Below are 18,237 nucleotides of genomic sequence, written 5' to 3'. Positions count from 1 at the left end.
CTTAAGAGTTTAATGAATGTTTGGAAAAACATCGCAACATCTTGCATCTGAGTTCTTAATTTGCAATAGTGACAGGCATTTTTAAAGGTTTGAGTTTTCTCTGGCGATCTCCTAGACTTTACATATTTGCAACATCGAAAAGTCAGGATAAAATGTTCTGAGTGAAATGCTGTGACAGTTGGCAACATTAATGGTTCTCCTATAATGAATCAGTGTGACTTTTTTTTGGCATTGGACCGAGTTTATGATTGCAGCCTGCTAACCAAGCTAACTGGCATTAGCTGATAACTTAAAGTTATCGCTTTTATCCTAAATACTGGCTTCAAATAACCAACATGGTAACACCAAAAACTAATGTTAAAGCTTCAAAATTAGGAGTCCAACAGCACAATGGGTGATGTCACAATGGAACAATGAAATTGTACAATTTGTGCCTATGAAGGTACTGTATTCATGAACAGTGCACAAATTAAATGATATAAAAATGTTAGTTCAGTTCACCAGAAGAACTCTCATTATTACCTCTGCTTTTACAGCTACAACAGCACCGTAGTGCAGTCACTCTTCTGACCTGAGGACATTATCTAACCCAGCGGTCCCCAACCTTTTTTGCGCCACGGACCGGTTTATGCCCTACAATATTGTCACGGACCGGCTTTTAAGTTGTCGCGGATAAATACAACAAAATAAAACTAGTACCGGTGCAGAAAAAAGAAGATTTATTCATAACACACGTGAAAAGACCCAGGAAAACTGAGTTAACGATAAAAACGATAACAAAATAACGCTGAAAACCGATAAAAACCCTGAAAACCATACATTTCACACCTGAGCCTCAACTCTCGCGGCCCGGTACCAAACGACTCACGGACCGGCACCGGTCCGCAGCCCGGGGGTTGGGGACCGCTGATCTACCCCCTCTGGTTGATGACATAATACTTGCAAAACTGACAGCATCATGTGAAGTGCTAATTAACAAAGTTAGCACACTAACATGTTATGGCCACATGGTGAACATTCTCAAGATCTTGCTAACATCACCCAGCATGTTAGAACTAGCCCATGGTCTCCTGCTTGATCAACCTTTTAAGAGTATTCAGCATTAGCTTAAAAACAATGAATATCACTTGAACCCTGATACAATTAGGACAAGCACAGCATGCATTCAAATCCTTGACATGACAGGTGAATGCCTGTCAAACAGGACCAGCTTGAGCCCAAAGAGGAGGTTATTAAAAAAGTACCAAAAATAAAAGACCGGATGTACCAGAGGACTGCGTAACAACTGAGCTGCCTGTCAGTGAGCAGAGGCATATGCCAGAGATACTGAGCATTTAGTGTGGCCTCATTTCTTCTCTAACATTGGCTTTATTGTTTCTCACATATCTTTTAAAGGTGCCTTCTTTCTTTCCCTGACTTTTGAAGCTGTGATGGGTCATCACTGGAGCTCAGTAAATGGTAGAAAGCTTCAGGGTAACAGTGTGTATGGTGGACTGTGCCATGTGACTCAGCAGCAGGCACTGTGTGTCTGTGTTTATGCAAGAAAATACACAACATCTGCATTGCAAATTATCCAGTACCGCCTCTGCCAAGTGGCATCTACAACAAATTCAAAGGGAGACCAAGACAGAAAGTGCTGCTGCATCCAAATGAGCCGAAAATAATACCAGCCACAACACAATATACACACACATAATGACATGTATAAGGATCAGAATTCCAGACAAGATAATAAAAATGCAACTTCACAGTTTTGTCATAGGACTTTATGCAGAAAAAAGATACTGAAAGAAAAAAAATCATTCTGATCTTTACCCATCTAACAGAGAACACCAGCAATCTGGGTTTAACTTTAACCTCCTAAGACCCGAACTCTTCCACGGCATGCATTTTTAATTTCTCTTTGATATTTGGGCATATTGGGACCCGGTGAATGTAAAAACAAAGAATTATCAGTTTTGTTTTGTTTTTTTTACCTGATTTTTGTTTCTAAGAAAAATGAGAGCCACATATAAGGATATTTATTTTAAATTTCGATAGAACAGTAGCAGTATAATGTCCTCGTAAGTGGATATCAGCGCCCCTGTAGAGCACAATTGAGTATTTTGGTCTAAATAACCCAAAACGTGATGTCCACATATACGGGCGCCAGGTCCTAGGAGGTTAAAATAAAAACAAAACAAAAAAATTCAGCAATCTTCACTGTTAAGCAACTGCATTAACAAGAGAACAAACAAAGCAACAAAATAAAAAAGAAAGAAGAAAGAAAAAACTGCTCAGCCTGTGGAGTCTTTTGTAGCTTTGTCAGAATAAAGCACTGAAAGGCAAGAAGGCAGATATCTGCATAGACTTACATTTATATAAAACATCTCAGGTACAGAGAAATTCTTTATCCCTTCTTTCCTAAGTGGAGAGTTATGGCCTGGATTGGCTATAAGGATACTTTGGGTGAATTACTATTTAGATATAGTTTCTAAACATTTTTATTTGCTTCATTTATTTATTTATTTGCTTCAGGTGTTCTAACTAACTCACTGACTGCATTTGGCCCAAAACATCCTGTGCAAGTACACAAATCCTTCAAGCTATGAAAGATGCATTTCATAAACTTTTACATTCTGCAGTGGGTTCAATGAAAATCTTCACATAACAGAAGTTATAACAGCAAGAGAAATCCATTTCTTTGGATTTGCTTAAGCTCAACTCTTTCTGCTAACCAACTGCACTGAAGTCTATCTTTGGCTTCTTAATGACTAATTACTTGCCTAAGGACTGCTAATGAGAACGCACTGAGTATGATCAGTAAAGGTGGACATTCTTTTGGGGCCTTTGAATCCAGTTTATCATACCCGGGGTAGAGCAGGGTGATATAACCAAAAATATTTGTCACGATATACATTTGAAAATTTGCGATAACGATATAACTGACGATATAATTGACACTAGACAAAATGCTTTACATCTCCACAACTTTATTAGTGCAAAAAAACCATCAATGTATTTTCACTTAAACAAGCAGCTGTTTTTTATGTGCATTAAAGTTATATAAAAATGTAACAGTGCAAATTCCTTGCTGACAGTTTAACCAAAAGGCATTTCCAGTGGAAATTGGCCGACATATCCTCAGCATAACCATGTATAATATCCACAAAACTTAAAAAGAGGTTATACACACACAATACGGTAATATTATGTTGAAGCACAGTACGTATCACTCCGCGAGGCTCCTGCCTACGATAGCCGTAATGCTCGACAATCCATCAAGCGGTGCGGTTTCGTAGCTTAGCAAAGTTGTACTGAAACATTTGACAGATTTTCGAGCGCCGTGTACGACATAAAATCGTTTCGAGGTCAGTAAACACAACCAGAATTCATACATAAGGCACACGGGATTATAAGGGGCACTGTCGATTTTCAGAAAAATCAAAGGATTGATTTTAAGTGTGCCGTATTTTCCAAACAACACGGTAATAACGACGGCCCGCTAGCATGCTCTACCAAAAATAGTGCTTTGTTGTGTATCTGACGGACGAAAGCTAACCCAGTTCCACACTGAAGTTGCAGCATTTTTACAAACCAATTCTGGTTCATCTGTTTCATTCAACGATCCGCTTTCGCCCTTCTCATTCTCCATCGCCGCCATGCTTTTTCCGCCATGTGCGTATGAAAACAAAGGCACTGCGCATGCGCATTTTACCCATATTCTATCGCAATACTTCATTTTCTTATCGTTGCCCAACATTATACCGGTATTAACGTGAACGGTATGATATGGCCCAGCCCTAACTCGGGGTATCTGATATCTGTTATCGCCTACCTACCCTATCCTGTTTGCAATCAGCAATCAGGACAAGCAGTCACACAAAGCTTTTTATCATTTCACTAAAATAGCCGAGGGTTTCCCCTGCAGGCTCACATGAATATGATCAATCACAATTATGGATAGGATTGCTGGAAGCAGAGTCGCTAATTTTACAAAGGAAGATAAAACCATATTAGAAAAATGGCAAGCAGTAAAACACAGAATACAGGTTTGAAAGCAATAAAGCTGCTATAGACAAAGGAGCAGTGTCAGTGTGTGTGAGGGGAAAAGTACTATAGTATTAAAACCGCTGGTTGAACTTGTTTGTGCACTACAGCCCCATTGCTTGGTAAGAGTGAAAAAGACATTGACCTAGGACCTCACCATGAAACTTCGAGGGTTCAAAGTTCAGTTGGTTGACTTCACTGGGATATATGCATTTTTATGCCACTCACAGTCTGTGTATATAATAATAATAATAATAATGTAATAATGTATACTTTATGGATCCCCATGGGGAAATTCATCTCTGCATTTAACCCATTTACTCAGTGAAGCAGTGAATATATAAAGTTGCTACAAACAAGTTACTAAAATGTAGTAATACACAAGAGCCACTCTTTGACAGCAGGTACGCAGATAAGATATGGGAAGAACTGAGACCTTGACCTTGACTTTCTGCATTTTCCTAGATTTGTAACCAATTATATCACATATGAACAAGTATTTAATACTCTATGCTGCAGTTCTGTAACTCTCATAGGAAAGGTTAATACCTGACTAGCTCACAGCACTAAAGTGAACTGTGCTATCATAAAGAGCTTCACATCAAAGGTTTAGATGACTATAAAACTGGGGGTACTGGAGGGGCAGATAAAGGATAATGCCACAAGAAAACCCATTGAGGGATCATAGAACCTCCTTCTTTCTGTCTGCAAATATGTGTGTAAGCACCCGTGTGTGTGTGCCTCTGCAATGCACCATCACTGCTTATTCAAAGTCCAACTCCCATTTATAAAGAAGAGTTAAACCGCACTAAGCAAAAAGTAGTTCCCCTTTAGAAACACAAAACATGTCCTTTCCTCCAAGATGCAAGACATTAAGACAAATGTGTGGTCAGTTTGTGGGGACAAGATGAAAGGAGAAAAAACAAACAAACACAAGAAATATGGCATACTACAAGGATGATCTTGACTTCAGTAATAGTCAAAGCTCTGCAGCTGTTTTAAATTGTTTTAATGTGTAACATCTCGAGGAAGTGTCAAGTTTCACTAGACAGTGGCTTAACAGGAAACATCGGGGAAAACAGCTGAAAATGTTCTGAGTGCGTTGTAGGGCTGGGCCATATCATACCGTTCACGGTAATACCGGTATAATGTTGGGCAACGATAAGAAAATGAAGTATCACGATAGAATATGGGTAAAACGTGCATGCACATGGCCTTTGTTTTCATACGCACATAGCGGAAAAAGCATGGCGGCGACGCAGAATGAGAAGGGCGAAAGCGGATCGTTGAATGAAACAGATGAACCAGAATTGGTTTGTAAAAATGCTGCAACTTCAGTGGTGTGGAACTGGTTTGGCTTTCATCCATCAGATACACAACAAAGCACTATTTTTGGTAGCGCATGCTAGCGGGCTGTTGTTATTACCGTGTTTTTTGGAAAATACGGCACACTTAAAATCAATCCTTTGATTTTTCTGAAAACCGACAGTGCACCTCATAATCCCGTGTGCCTTATGTATGAATTCTGGTTGTGTTTACTGACCTCGAAACGATTTTATGTCGTACACGGCGCTCGAAAATCTGTCAAATGTTTCAGTACAACTTTGCTAAGCTACAAACCCACTCCTTGATGGATTGTTGGAGCATTACGGCTATCGTAGGCAGGAGCCTTGCGGAGTGATACGTACTGTGCTTCAACATAATATTACCGTATTGTGTGTGTATAACCTCTTTTTAGGTTTTGTGGATATTATACATGGTTATGCTGAGGATATGTCAGCCAGTTTCCACTGGAAATGCCTTTTGGTTAAACTGTCAGCAAGGAATTTGCATTTGCACTGTTAAAATTTATATAACTTTAATGCACATAAAAAAACAGCTGCTTGTTTAAAATACATTGATGGGGTTTTTTTTGCACTAATAAAGTTGTGGAGTTGTAAAGTATTTTGTCTAGTGTCAATTATATCGTCAGCTATATCGTTATCGCAAATTTTCAAATGTATATCGTGACAAATATTTTTGGTCATCTCTAGTGCGTTGTCGTTTTAGCGTGACACATGATGAGCAAACTTAAATGATAAGTTTTCTAATTTTATAAACGATTGAAGGTTTACGTTTTAACATGTTGCTATGGACCTCCCTCTGTCCAGTTCTCCAGCCAAAGAAATGGTGTCACACCCTAGTGGGCAAAGTTTTTATTTCAATGTCTTGTAAGACACAAAAACTTTAGTACGACAAACTGAAAATGTGCATGCCGATGTACAAATACTCTGCAAACACAATTGAAAATCCTGGTGAATACAAAACTGGCATTTAAAGTTCATGAATCCAAATTACAGTGCAGATAGTTAGAAATCTGTGGGCTTCAAACCCAAGCCAAAATCCCTAATCAGGATCAGGGGTTTTCACAGACTGTGTAATAATCCATAGTTAGCGTTTAGTGCCTGTTAAGATTTCCCATTGAATTTTAGTTTTAAGTCAAGCCTTCCTGGATACAGCATACAAGGTAACACAATATTTATTATTTTGTGTATCTGTATATTGGAATTTAGAGACCTATAGTCTGCATCTGTTAAAGTGGATGAATGGGCAGAAATTTAGCGATACCATTTACCATCTTAATTTCCAAGGTCACAATTTCTCTAATCTGGGTTGCAGGGTTGTTCAGCACTCTCTTTGTGAGCCTGTAGATAGATTTGTGTTCAACTGACACGCCGAGTCAACAGTATATCAGTGATATTTAGTTCTGCAACCGAAATGTAATAAACAGTGCAGGAGACAATATAAACTGAAACCTCCACTGATGGAAAGCTGCTGTTTGTAGTGTACACTTGTGTGTCTTAGTGCATCTAAACATGTGGAAACACCCAATCAGATTATATATCCGGACAGATGAAGGCCAGAGGAGGATCTAAAACCAGCTCACTACAGCAAATGTTTCTTGACCTCTTTTTCTTCCCTGCTTTAATAACCACACACGAGCTGCTACTGGCACTAACATAGAGGAGGCAAACCCTGTTTAAGGGCAATAAAGCCATGTTATACTTATCAATTTGCTGTATCAAGGTTCTCCTTTTTAAAATAAATATTCTTTCCATTTACTAAGTGCAGTCATTCTAACTGCTTTTTTTCTTTTCCTTTTTTGTTAGCATGAAGTTACAATGATAGTCAACACTATTTCTTTAAGGCTTTTAATCTTAAATGTCTTCATATACTTTTTGACTTTTCTTAAATGATAAAACAAACACAAGATGTGCTTTGGGATCAGAGCTGTGACATGATTGATTGTGGCAATGGGTCACACTTTCAATTCATCACACAGGGATGCTTGACTTCACTTTGAAATGAAGCAGGTATGAATTATTTTTCAACATGGAGGGTTAATGTTGCGAGGAGCAGCTAAACCCAACCAAGTAGTTGGTAAGAGGCCAATTGAAAGCAAAATAACAAAGTAAGAGAAACTGAATCAATTCAAGATATAGATGATTCCCTAAGACTGATCTTAACCAAGCAAAGTCCAACCTTTGCATTTACCATTGCAATACGACAGTGAAAATGTGTAAAGGTAACAAGTGAAATGTGCACAAAGGTGCACATTATAAATACAAAGTCAAATTGCAGATATATTAAAATACCCTCTCTCTGAATATTGAGATTGAACCAGACTCTGTATTAGGGTTAAAATATATAAAAGACCTTGATTATAATCTTACTTAACATCTTGTATTTATTGGGCTGCATTTCAGAAATGTATAAACACTCAGTTTAATTTACTGTATGTAAGTACTCTGTGCCTGTATAAGTTTAAGTTTAATAAAGAGTTTAATGAAGAAAACACTCAAATAGAAGAATGTTGTAAATATACACTGACTCGTGTATAATTACATCTTCAAACAAATTGAAGAATTCTCATAAATGTAATTAATTAATTAGAAATAAATATCAGCAGGTATGTATTAGTGGAAGCAGCCATGTTGCCGTGCCATCTTAAATACAGTGGCTAAGATGGACCAACATGACAAGATGCTAACGCTAATAGTGTTTTATGTAAATGGCGACTATATATGCAGCACGCCTTATGAGTTACGTTTAAATTAAATGTTACATTAAATTAAATGTATGACCGATTTTTTTTAGGTGACTCTGGGGTAAAAAATATCAAATACCACAAAATCTTTAACAGAACAATGGCTGTTTTTTATTCCTAATTTATTTACTAAGTAATGATATTATTCAAATATGTTAAAATATATTGTAAACAATATATTATATGTAATAATTTATAAGTGCAATATATACAAACAACTGTAGAAACAGACTGCCTGGGTACAGCTGTTGTGAGGAAATGGAAAGCAGCTTGCCATGAGCCTTATGAAGTACAGTCTAAATTTAACGTTTTTGATCACTCTTGGCTGACTAAAACACGTTATGTCTGTTCTCAGTCATCAAGGTCATCATAGTCTAAGGAGCTTGGAAAGAAACGCGTCCGGACTTCTTTCAGTTGTTTGAAGACGTAACTTAAAGAAGTCCAGATGCTTTTCTTTCCAAGCTCCTTAGATCTGACTAAAACACGTTTGTCCTAGAGCAGCCACCATAGCTGGGATTATGCATTTTAATTGGGAGGCATAAAAACCTATTTTCTTACATCTTTTCTTCTTTTCTAACAAATAGAATAAGAAATAAAATAGAACAATAGCCCTTTATTGTCCTTGCACATATACAATGAAATTACAGATGCTCCACGCCAACTGTGCAGGAGTAAAATATAATTAGTTAGACAGTTAGATAGTCAGGAGGACTATTTACTGCACCCTAATACAAAGAAACCAGTTGACTGCAATCTACCGAGATCTAACTGTGAGGTTTTACACACTGTAATCTTTAAAGCTTCACTTTAATTCATATCGCTGGTTAAAATAATTAATTTTGAATAGAAGGCATACATTTTTATTACCTTGGCTCTTTGTGTTTGTTTATTTTTTATTGTTATAATATATGAATATTAATAGCATAAACATCCTCCAGTTTTAGGCCACCCCATGCAATTAGGGGTGGGGTTATTTAGCATAGCAACATTTAGATCTTAAGTGAGTACATTGCTATCCAAGTGTGGTCCTCATGAGCACACCCAGTAGAGCTCAGACAAAGACAAAGCACTGCACCCTAATGCTGATGTTCAGGATTAGTGATCCCCACAGAAGTGCAACTTGAAGAAAATCTCTTTCATCACAGTATTTTTCCTCCAGTCTACAGCAGAGAATTGCCAGCAGACAAAAAAAATCACTAATCTAACCCATTTAAGGTCCTCCTTTGGAACTTCTTCAGAAAAGCATGACCCATAATGCGAGTCTGGTTAATTAGTTCAGTCACAGGGGAAAGGTGGAGTCTGAGAGATACAAAGGAAATGGAAGAAGAGAGAAAGGGAAAGAAAAGAAAGGGGGAGAAAATAGAACATGTGAAATAAACAGACTGAAAAGGTAGGAAGTAGACAAGTCAAGAAGGACATGAAGGAGATAAGTGGTAAAAGGAGGATGGAGGACACATGAGGAAATGACATCAAACAGACAAAAGAGGGCAAAAGGGTTAAAGGAGAAGAAGGGGCAGAGGGGCAAAGGAAGTAAAGAAACAAGAGAGAGGGTAAAGGAAAGGAAGGGAGAAGGGAAACAAGGATATAAAAACAGGAAGAGAGAGGGTGGAGTAAGTTTTTTGATGCTGCTGAAGAAAGAGTTGGGACAGGAATAAAAACATTTTGTTTTTCTTCAGCTTGCGCACAAAGATACTGCAGACCCTGTTAAAGTATATTTTATATCCATTCACAGAAATGTGACCAACATTTGTCAGCCAGCAATCCAGCAATGATCAATCACAGCATAGCACAACACCACACACACACACAAAGGTGAAAGTGAATTGATCTTTGTCTTTCTCCCGACATAGCAGTAATCCAATCCAGGACTTTGGCATCTAGGTTAATACACACAAGTGCAACACACCCAAGTATGTGCCTGGACAGAGCACACACAAGGAAGCACACAATGTGCACTTGTTAGCTGTAAAAGCATCAGAATATTAGCAGGAATCTTCTGGCAATGGGGCAATGTGACTGTATTGGATATTTGCTTGGTTGCATACAACGCTGGGTGCTGAATATGCAGTGCATATGTGAAAACACATTTTCTACAGTGCACTAAAAGTATTGAAAGTCACAGTTGTCTATAGTGCCCTAAATAATTCAGTGGTATGGACAATACCAAGTTCACTTAGTCACTAATGGGATAGTAAGTTAACACAACTTATTCTGAAGACAGTAGAAATGCATCCTGTCTCTTAATTGTCTGCAAATTGTGGATTTTTTTTGGAGCATCCCACACTTGGCAGAGTAGTGTTTCATAATAGTAAAACTTGCAAGCTCCTCTGTTTGGGGTCAGCACAACATGGTTTGCTAAAAAAGGCTTTCATTGATTTCCTTTAACCCATTGAAGAGATGTGGAGTAACCCACCAATGATGACAGTCGAGAGTTTTCCTACATTTTCTGCCACTTCCAAAGAAAATAGTAAAAGATTCTAGACTGTAGATTTGCTAAATGAATTTAAAAAAATATCTTGTGTAGCAAGAAGGTCCTGAGTTCAATTTCATCATCAGGCCGGGGGTTTTCTGTGTGGAGTTTGCATGTTCTCCCCGTGTTTGCGTGGGTTCCCTCCGGGTACTCCGGCTTGCCCATAGGTGTGAATGTGAGCATGAATGGTTGTCTGTCCCTGTGTGTTAGCCCTGCGACTGACTGGCGACCTGGCCAGGGTGTACCCCGCCTCTTGCCCTATGACAGCTGGGATAGGCTCCAGCTCCTGCGACCCTGAAAAGGACAAGTGGAAGCAAACGGATGGATATTATACAAGGACCATACATCCACAATGGAGAACTGACACAGTGACTGTCACCACAAGATTATCCACTGCTGAGGTAAATCGAATCAAATCCACTGCAGATCTGCGAGTTACAACTTTTTAACTTTTACAATTTGTAAGTTTAAAGTTGAACAAAAATAAAGTTTGCATCTTGTCACAAATGAGAGTAAAATGAAGAATCCTGACTATGTGGATTGGCATGCTGTCTGCAGAGGTCATGCTGGCCTCCTAAGGGGGAAAAAGTCAGTCTTTTACTGATACTGTAAATCTTTGCAAGGGTGCTAGTTTCCTTTCAAATAAAAAGTCACTTTACGGTTGCAGTTGTATACAGCAGCTCTCTTCTACTACAGACTTCACAAGTGTTGTTTTGTTTCTCGATTCCAAGATAAACTGAGATTAATATTTTCATTTGTCTGTTCTCTCCAGGTACTCGGGCTTCCTTACACAGTCCAAAGACATGCAATTAGTGGGGTTGGGTTCATTAGTGATTCTAAATTGCCTATAAGTGTGATTGTGAGTGTGAATGGTTGTCTGTCTCTCTGTGTTAGTCTGCCATCAGACTGGTGACCTGCCAATGGTGTTCCTTCTCGCCCTATGGTAACTGGAATAGACTCCAGCATCTAATATAATACAATATAATACATTTCATAGAACAATTTTAAGTATTTATCCAAAGTAAAAAATCCCCTCCCTTAGAGATAGGGTGAGAAGTGAGCCAACTAGAAGGGGCTCAGAGTAGAGCCACTGCTCCTCCACATTGAAAGGAGCGAGAGATGGTTCGGGCATCTGACAAGGATGCCTCCTGGTCAACTCCTGGATGAGGTGTTCTGGGCCCCGGAGCAGATCCAGGACACGCTGGAGAGATTATATCTCTTGGTTGGCCTGGGAACGCCTTGGTGTCCACCCAGACTGGAAGAGGTGGCTGGGGAGAAAAACGTCTGGGCTTCCCTGCTTAGGCTGCTGCCCCTGCGACCCGGGCCCAGATAAACGGAAGAAGATGGATGAATAGATAAATAGATAAAAAAAAGGCCCGGGCTAACTTGGCTAGCTATCTGATCAAGTTCGCATTTGGTCCAAATCTATCTGTGTTCACTCTATTTCACTTTTCACCTTGAAACTAAATAAAGTTGTGGAATTGTTCCTACTGAAGTACAAGAGTAATTTTTACAGATGTAATATTTGCGCTTCGATCCGAAACACTGAACTAAATGTCTGTAGAGTCACACGGAATAAACAACCAGCCATTCCTGCCTTCATCAAAGGCCCACGTAAAACAGCAGGCTGCAGAGAAATGCCACAAGCTAACACCACACTGCAAGTTTAATCACTGCTCTGAAGCCCCAGGTCAGGGGTTTAGCACCAAGGAGTTCAGCCAGTATTTATCCCAGTAAGAAGAGCTATGGTGTCTCTCTAGATCAGCAACACAGTTGCTGGGTCAACTGCTTTTTCATCCAGCACTTCTGGGTCACCATTGTAGCAGCAAGAGCATGACCACAAGCGATCTTTCCCAAAACACATAAAAGGCTATTGCAGATTTGTTACAGTTACATTTTGTTACAGATGACATAATTGTATAAAGCTGCTTCAGTATCACTTGAAAAGCTCAGAGCCATTACTTATGTTGTTAGTAACATCTGTAATCTTCGTACAGATGTGAAAAGGGTCTGAGATATGTTTGTGGACTACAGCTTTGATCATGATTTACAATCCACCATGAGCTGTTTCTGTGAGGAAGTGAACTTTCTGATCATTTACCAATAGTAATTTGGTGATTATAAAAAAATTTGATTCAATGATAATTATTTAATTATCATTATTGCGATCTATCACAGTAACTAAATCAGTTACTGACCTATACTGACTCATATCCCAGATGAAACAAATTGTCCCTATTTATATAAACACATATGCATGCTTGTGTATAATCTCCACATATTAAAACACTTTCTTCTTCTCCACTTGCAGAGGAAAAAACTTACTGAAAGAAAGAACGATATCCCCATTCTCGACACACAAACAATAAACTGCACACACACACACACACACACACACACCCTGGAGGCACATGCCTCAGAGGGCAGAAAGCACAAAACAATGCTGCACCTCCTGTCTTGTGAGACACATTATTTAACTGCACAGAGGAAGGCGGAAGCAACGTTTCTGCAAAACTGTGACTAATGCCAAAAATTTTGATTACACATGCTTGTACTCAAAGTTTCCTGCGCCTTAGCTGGTGCCAATGTTATTTTTCAGTGGTAAGAAGATTTTGAAATATTCTGCAATGATGCACAGCGTTAGGTGTGCAACAGCATCAGTTTGAATGAGTTTGTGGAGATTAAAAAATAAAATAAAACATGTAAATAAACTGAAACAAAATGTTATCCATGTTGCCACTCCCACATAATTTGGTCATAGACACAATGGTAACCTCTCTGTTTCAAGCAGGGCTGCAGACAGACACACAGCTCCTCAACTCATTAACAGCTCAAGTAGTTAATGTTCATGTACACCAAGCATGACTTTAGGAGGAGTTTCATAGGTCAGGTTTCAACAACCTGACCTGTGCACATATTAATGTTAGCCACTTAACTATTAGTAATTACCCGACAGCCACCTGTTACCCATGTGTTACCATGAACATAGCGGCTAGTATACTGTAGTTGGAATGACAGAGCAGATTACAGACACACAGAGTGTGGACAACTAATCTGAGCAAAGAATAGAGCAAATCTGGAGCAGAGCAGCCAAATCAGATGGGTGAAGCTGAAGAGCTGAGCTGCAAAGAGCAGAAGACTGAAGTGGAGCAATGTGAACTGTGGATGAGGGATATTCTGCAGGCAGATGTGGATAAACGATGAACTGTTTTTCATTGTTGTAGCCAACTTTATCCAAAGGTTCCTGGTAGCGTTTCCACAATGCTCTTCTTCTACAATTATGAAATTATTTAGATATTTTGTATTGTGTTGTTTGTTATACTCTTTGCTTATTCGTAGGTTCTAAATGTTTACAATTTATAATAAAATAATTTTTTTTAATTGTAAAACCACTAAACTTGAACTGAAATGCTGAATTTTGTTAAACCTAACTTATAGTTGGGGAAATATATTGGAAACAGACCCAAAGCAAAACTCTTACTAAAACTAAAACAATTTAATATTTTTCTAAAAGATTTTTAGTTTATCAAGTCTTGGAAAAAATCCTGCTATTTAAAGGGAAAAGCAGCTAGCTCTGTAGGCTAAATGTAGCTTAGCAGCCTAGCTTACAGAGCGCAGCCCAGTGTAGCACAAACATCAGACTAACAAGGATCTAACTCTGAAACAAAAAATAGGTTAATTCATGAAATACTGAACGATCTCACTAAATTCCGCTATAACTAAAGTTAAAGTGCCAGAAGGCTTTCCTGATTTGGTTTTCTAATTTGTCAAGGGTGGTGCTGAAAAGACACTTGGTTTTGAGCCTGTGTAGACTGTGGTCATAGTTAGGGTCACTAAAACCAGTGAAAGTTCAGCCTGGAAGCAATTTCCACTAGCCATAATGTGTTTTGATAGGACTATTTTCATAAACTTGTTTTAGGTTCTGAACATTTGGCCTTGAGGATATCATTAAGAGGTCAGCAGGTTCATACGAGAAGAAAACTGTAAGAAACAGTATTGATTAGACCTCTCTTCATGTGACCTGGGGCGTAATCTGAGCTGGAATTAACAGGCAAATTCACCGATGTTCCATCCCTCTTTGTCACTGATTCCACTGTGGTTAAGGGGATCAGTGCTGTCAATGTGTTCCAGCTTAGGAAATACCTTGATTACAAGGCCTGGAAATAACCTAATCTACTGTAACTCTGAACCTACCTCCTTCATGCATCTACTTGTATTTTTATGGAACTGAAAGAACGCAGACTGATCTGAAAACGAAAGACTTTCTGTCAGGGTATATTCATCATCTCTAAGAGGTTTATTTAAACTTGGTCATATCCCGAGCTCAAGAATCTTCATAGTATCAAATTCAAGTGTTACTAGTAGGGCTGGGCCATATCATACCGTTCACGGTAATACCGGTGTAATGTTGGGCAACGATAAGAAAATGAAATATCGTGATAGGTGGGTAAAATGTGCATGCACAGTGCCTTTGTTTACATACGCACATGGCGGCGACGCAGAATGAGAAGAGCGAAAGTGGATCGTTGAATGAAACGGATGAACCAGAATTGGTTTGTAAAAATGCTGCAACTTCAGTGGTGTGGAACTGGTTTGGCTTTCATCCGTCAGATACACAACAAAGCACTATTTTTGGTAGCGCATGCTAGCAGGCCGTGGTTATTACCGTGTTTTTTTGGAAAATACGGCGCACTTAAAATCAATCCTTTGATTTTTCTGAAAATCGACAGTGCCCCTTATAATCCCGTGTGCCTTATATATGACTTCTGGTTGTGTTTACTGACCTCGAAACGATTTTATGTCGTACACGGCGCTCGAAAATCTGTCAAATGTTTCAGTACGACTTTGCTAAGCTATGAAGCTGCACCGCTTGATGGATTGTCGGAGTATTACGGCTATCGTAGGCAGGAGCCTCGCGGAGTGATAGTACTGTGCTTCAACATAATATTACCGTATTGGGTGTGTATAACCTCTTTTTAGGTTTTGTGGATATTATACGTGGTTATGCTGAGGATATGTCGGCCAGTTTCCACTGGAAATGCATTTTGGTTAAACTGTCGGCAAGGAATTTGCATTTGCACTGTTAAATTTTCATATAACTTTAATGCACTTAAAAAAGCTGCTTGTTTAAGTGAAAATACATTGATGTTTTTATTTTTTTATTTTTTTTGCACTAATAAAGTTGAGGAGTATTTTGTCTAGTTTCAATTATATCGTCAGCTATATCGTTAGCGCAAATTTTCAAATGTAAATCGTGACAAATATTTGGTCATATCGCCCTGCTCTAGTTACTAGACAACCGCACTGTGGATCTCTCTTTCCTTAGTTCTTTATTTTTTCTTAAGTACATTATCTGAATTGAGGCCTGGAACTTCATCTATGAACAGTCCCATTGGGTCACACTGGTTCTGGAAGGACAGTGTGGTTTGAGATAAAGAATGAATCAGGTTTGTCTGTTTCACTGTTTGGTGAAATGTGACCAGTACCTCAGGATAAAAGAGTCAAAAATGCTAAACATACATATGCAATTAACACATTAAAGCTGGATTATGAGTTTACAGCTGAAGGACATTTAAATATGTTGCCTATTGAGATCTGCTATTTGGCAGCTGCAATCCCACACACACACACAAGAAGCAAGAAAACTAGAGAACTATTCCTGAAAATTAGTTAAAGAAGAATAAATGTGGTCATACCAAGACTTGTACAAACCCTGGTTTTGCCTTCTGTACTGTATTTCCAATGATATTTGCACATGGCTCAAGAAATTGTTGCACTTATCACTTATTTTCCCAGAAAAATATGAAAAAATGAGGATTGGCTTGAGACTTTTGCACAGTAATGTAGGACTATGGCAGGGCCAGGTAGTAGACTTGTAATTCTTAACATTATTTTACACTGAGATAAAGATAAGGGGAAAAGTCAGAACAGGACAGTAACGGGATTGTGATCTGGAAAATATCAAAAATCAACTTAATCTAGTGAAAGGAAAATATCTCAAAACATAACTTTCGTTTTCCAATAACATGCTCAATCATCAAAACAAGCTGCCAGTGCTCCAAGCTTCCTTGTTTTCAGAAACACCCTCTGTAAAGATTAATGAACACATCTCTTCGAAATAGACTTTTTTTGCTAGCTAAACACACAAATACAACAGCACCTCTTCAACAGATAAAGCTGTTTATCAGAAGCATACTGATCCTGTGTGTGCAGACCAGCTGTCAGCATGCTTAGGTAGAGATCTGAATCCCTAATCACATATTTTACCAACATTCTTCATCAGCTAAAAAGTTACATCTATCAAAATGCATCACACAGAAAGGTGACAAAGTCGCAGAGTAATGCCATCTCAGGGTTGTCTCTGTCTCCATCAGATTATAATGGTGTGCACACTGCAGCACTCTCATTGATGCCTCCAACAGCCACGGTTTCCTCATTGAAGCTGAGGACAGTCCATTTTCCTGTCTTGAAGAACCCAATCTCTTTCCCTACTAATACTCACATTTCTACTTGCTTTGGATTCCAAGTTTTAAAATCTGACATCTGGTAAAAGACATCAGGAAACAGAAATGGCGGGGAAACATGTATGCATCATCAAACATGCATCTTACTAGAGTCTCAAAATAATAATTATTTATACTGGCCCTTGGTGCAGCTCCTCATTTCATCAAGAGTCATAAAGTGAGCAATTTTAGCTCCTTTCTCTTAAAGGCCAGTCTCCCTCCCTCTTTCCTCTGATTGTCTTTGCCCCCACAGACAGTGTTTGAACAACAGCTGGGTGGGACTGCTGTGCTTACAGCCTTTCACTGACATAATTAAAATCCAAAAGTAGAAAAAAAATGTTGTAGTCTGAATCGTAAGTGTTTACTCATTTCTTTAAACAATTTTTAACATGAGTACACATCTGCAATGATACTAACTCACTGGCCACTTTGTGAGGTACAGCAGTTTAGCTACTCATTATGGCAAATACACACACATGGCAGACAGTTCATATGATCACAATGACCTGCTGAGGTTCAGGCCAAGCATCAGAATGAAGGAAAGGTGCTTTGAAGTAACGTTAAACATGTCATGGTTGTTGGTGCCAGATGGGCTGGTCTCAGTATTTTAGGAACTGCTGATCTACTGGGGTTTCCCTTAACAACCAAGGTTTACGGAGAATGGTCCAAAAAAGTGAAAATAGCCTGTGAGCGACCTTGACCATAGGTCAGAGGACAGCTTTGAGCTGATAGGAGGGCTACAGTCATTAAAATAACCACTCGTTGCAGCCAAGAGCATCTCTGAATGCAACACAAATTATGAACCAGATATGCTGCAGCAGCACAGGCGTTACTCCTGCCAGCTAACAACAGGAAACTACAGTTCACACAGCCTCACAAACTTCAACAAAAGAGGAAAAAAACATTTGGATGATAGGGTCAGGATGGAGCCGTCCTGCTGGCATCAATGGCTCATGCTGTGGAGGCTGAGCTGAGTTTGAACACCACTGCCTACCTGAGCATTGTTGATGACCTTGTCCATCCCTTTATGACGACTGCCTACTCATCTTCTGTGTGTTATTTGTGAGCTATAACACATCCATTTGTAATTTACCCTTAAGCAAATTTATGTCTTAACAACATTTTATTTACTGCCACACCTCATGCCG

General features: G+C 38.9%; 1 protein-coding gene across 1 annotated transcript in view; it reads right to left on the bottom strand.

Annotated features, from left to right (window-relative positions):
- The window catches only part of ablim2 (actin binding LIM protein family, member 2), a 99,868-nt gene that overhangs the window by 80,643 nt on the left and 988 nt on the right, over positions 1-18,237 (bottom strand). The window lies entirely within an intron of this gene.

This window comes from Haplochromis burtoni, unplaced genomic scaffold, assembly GCF_018398535.1.
Source record: "Haplochromis burtoni strain Fernald_Lab_line unplaced genomic scaffold, NCSU_Asbu1 Contig_596, whole genome shotgun sequence".
In the NCBI taxonomy this organism is placed as follows: domain Eukaryota; kingdom Metazoa; phylum Chordata; class Actinopteri; order Cichliformes; family Cichlidae; genus Haplochromis; species Haplochromis burtoni.
This window is presented reverse-complemented; position numbering and strand designations above follow the sequence as displayed.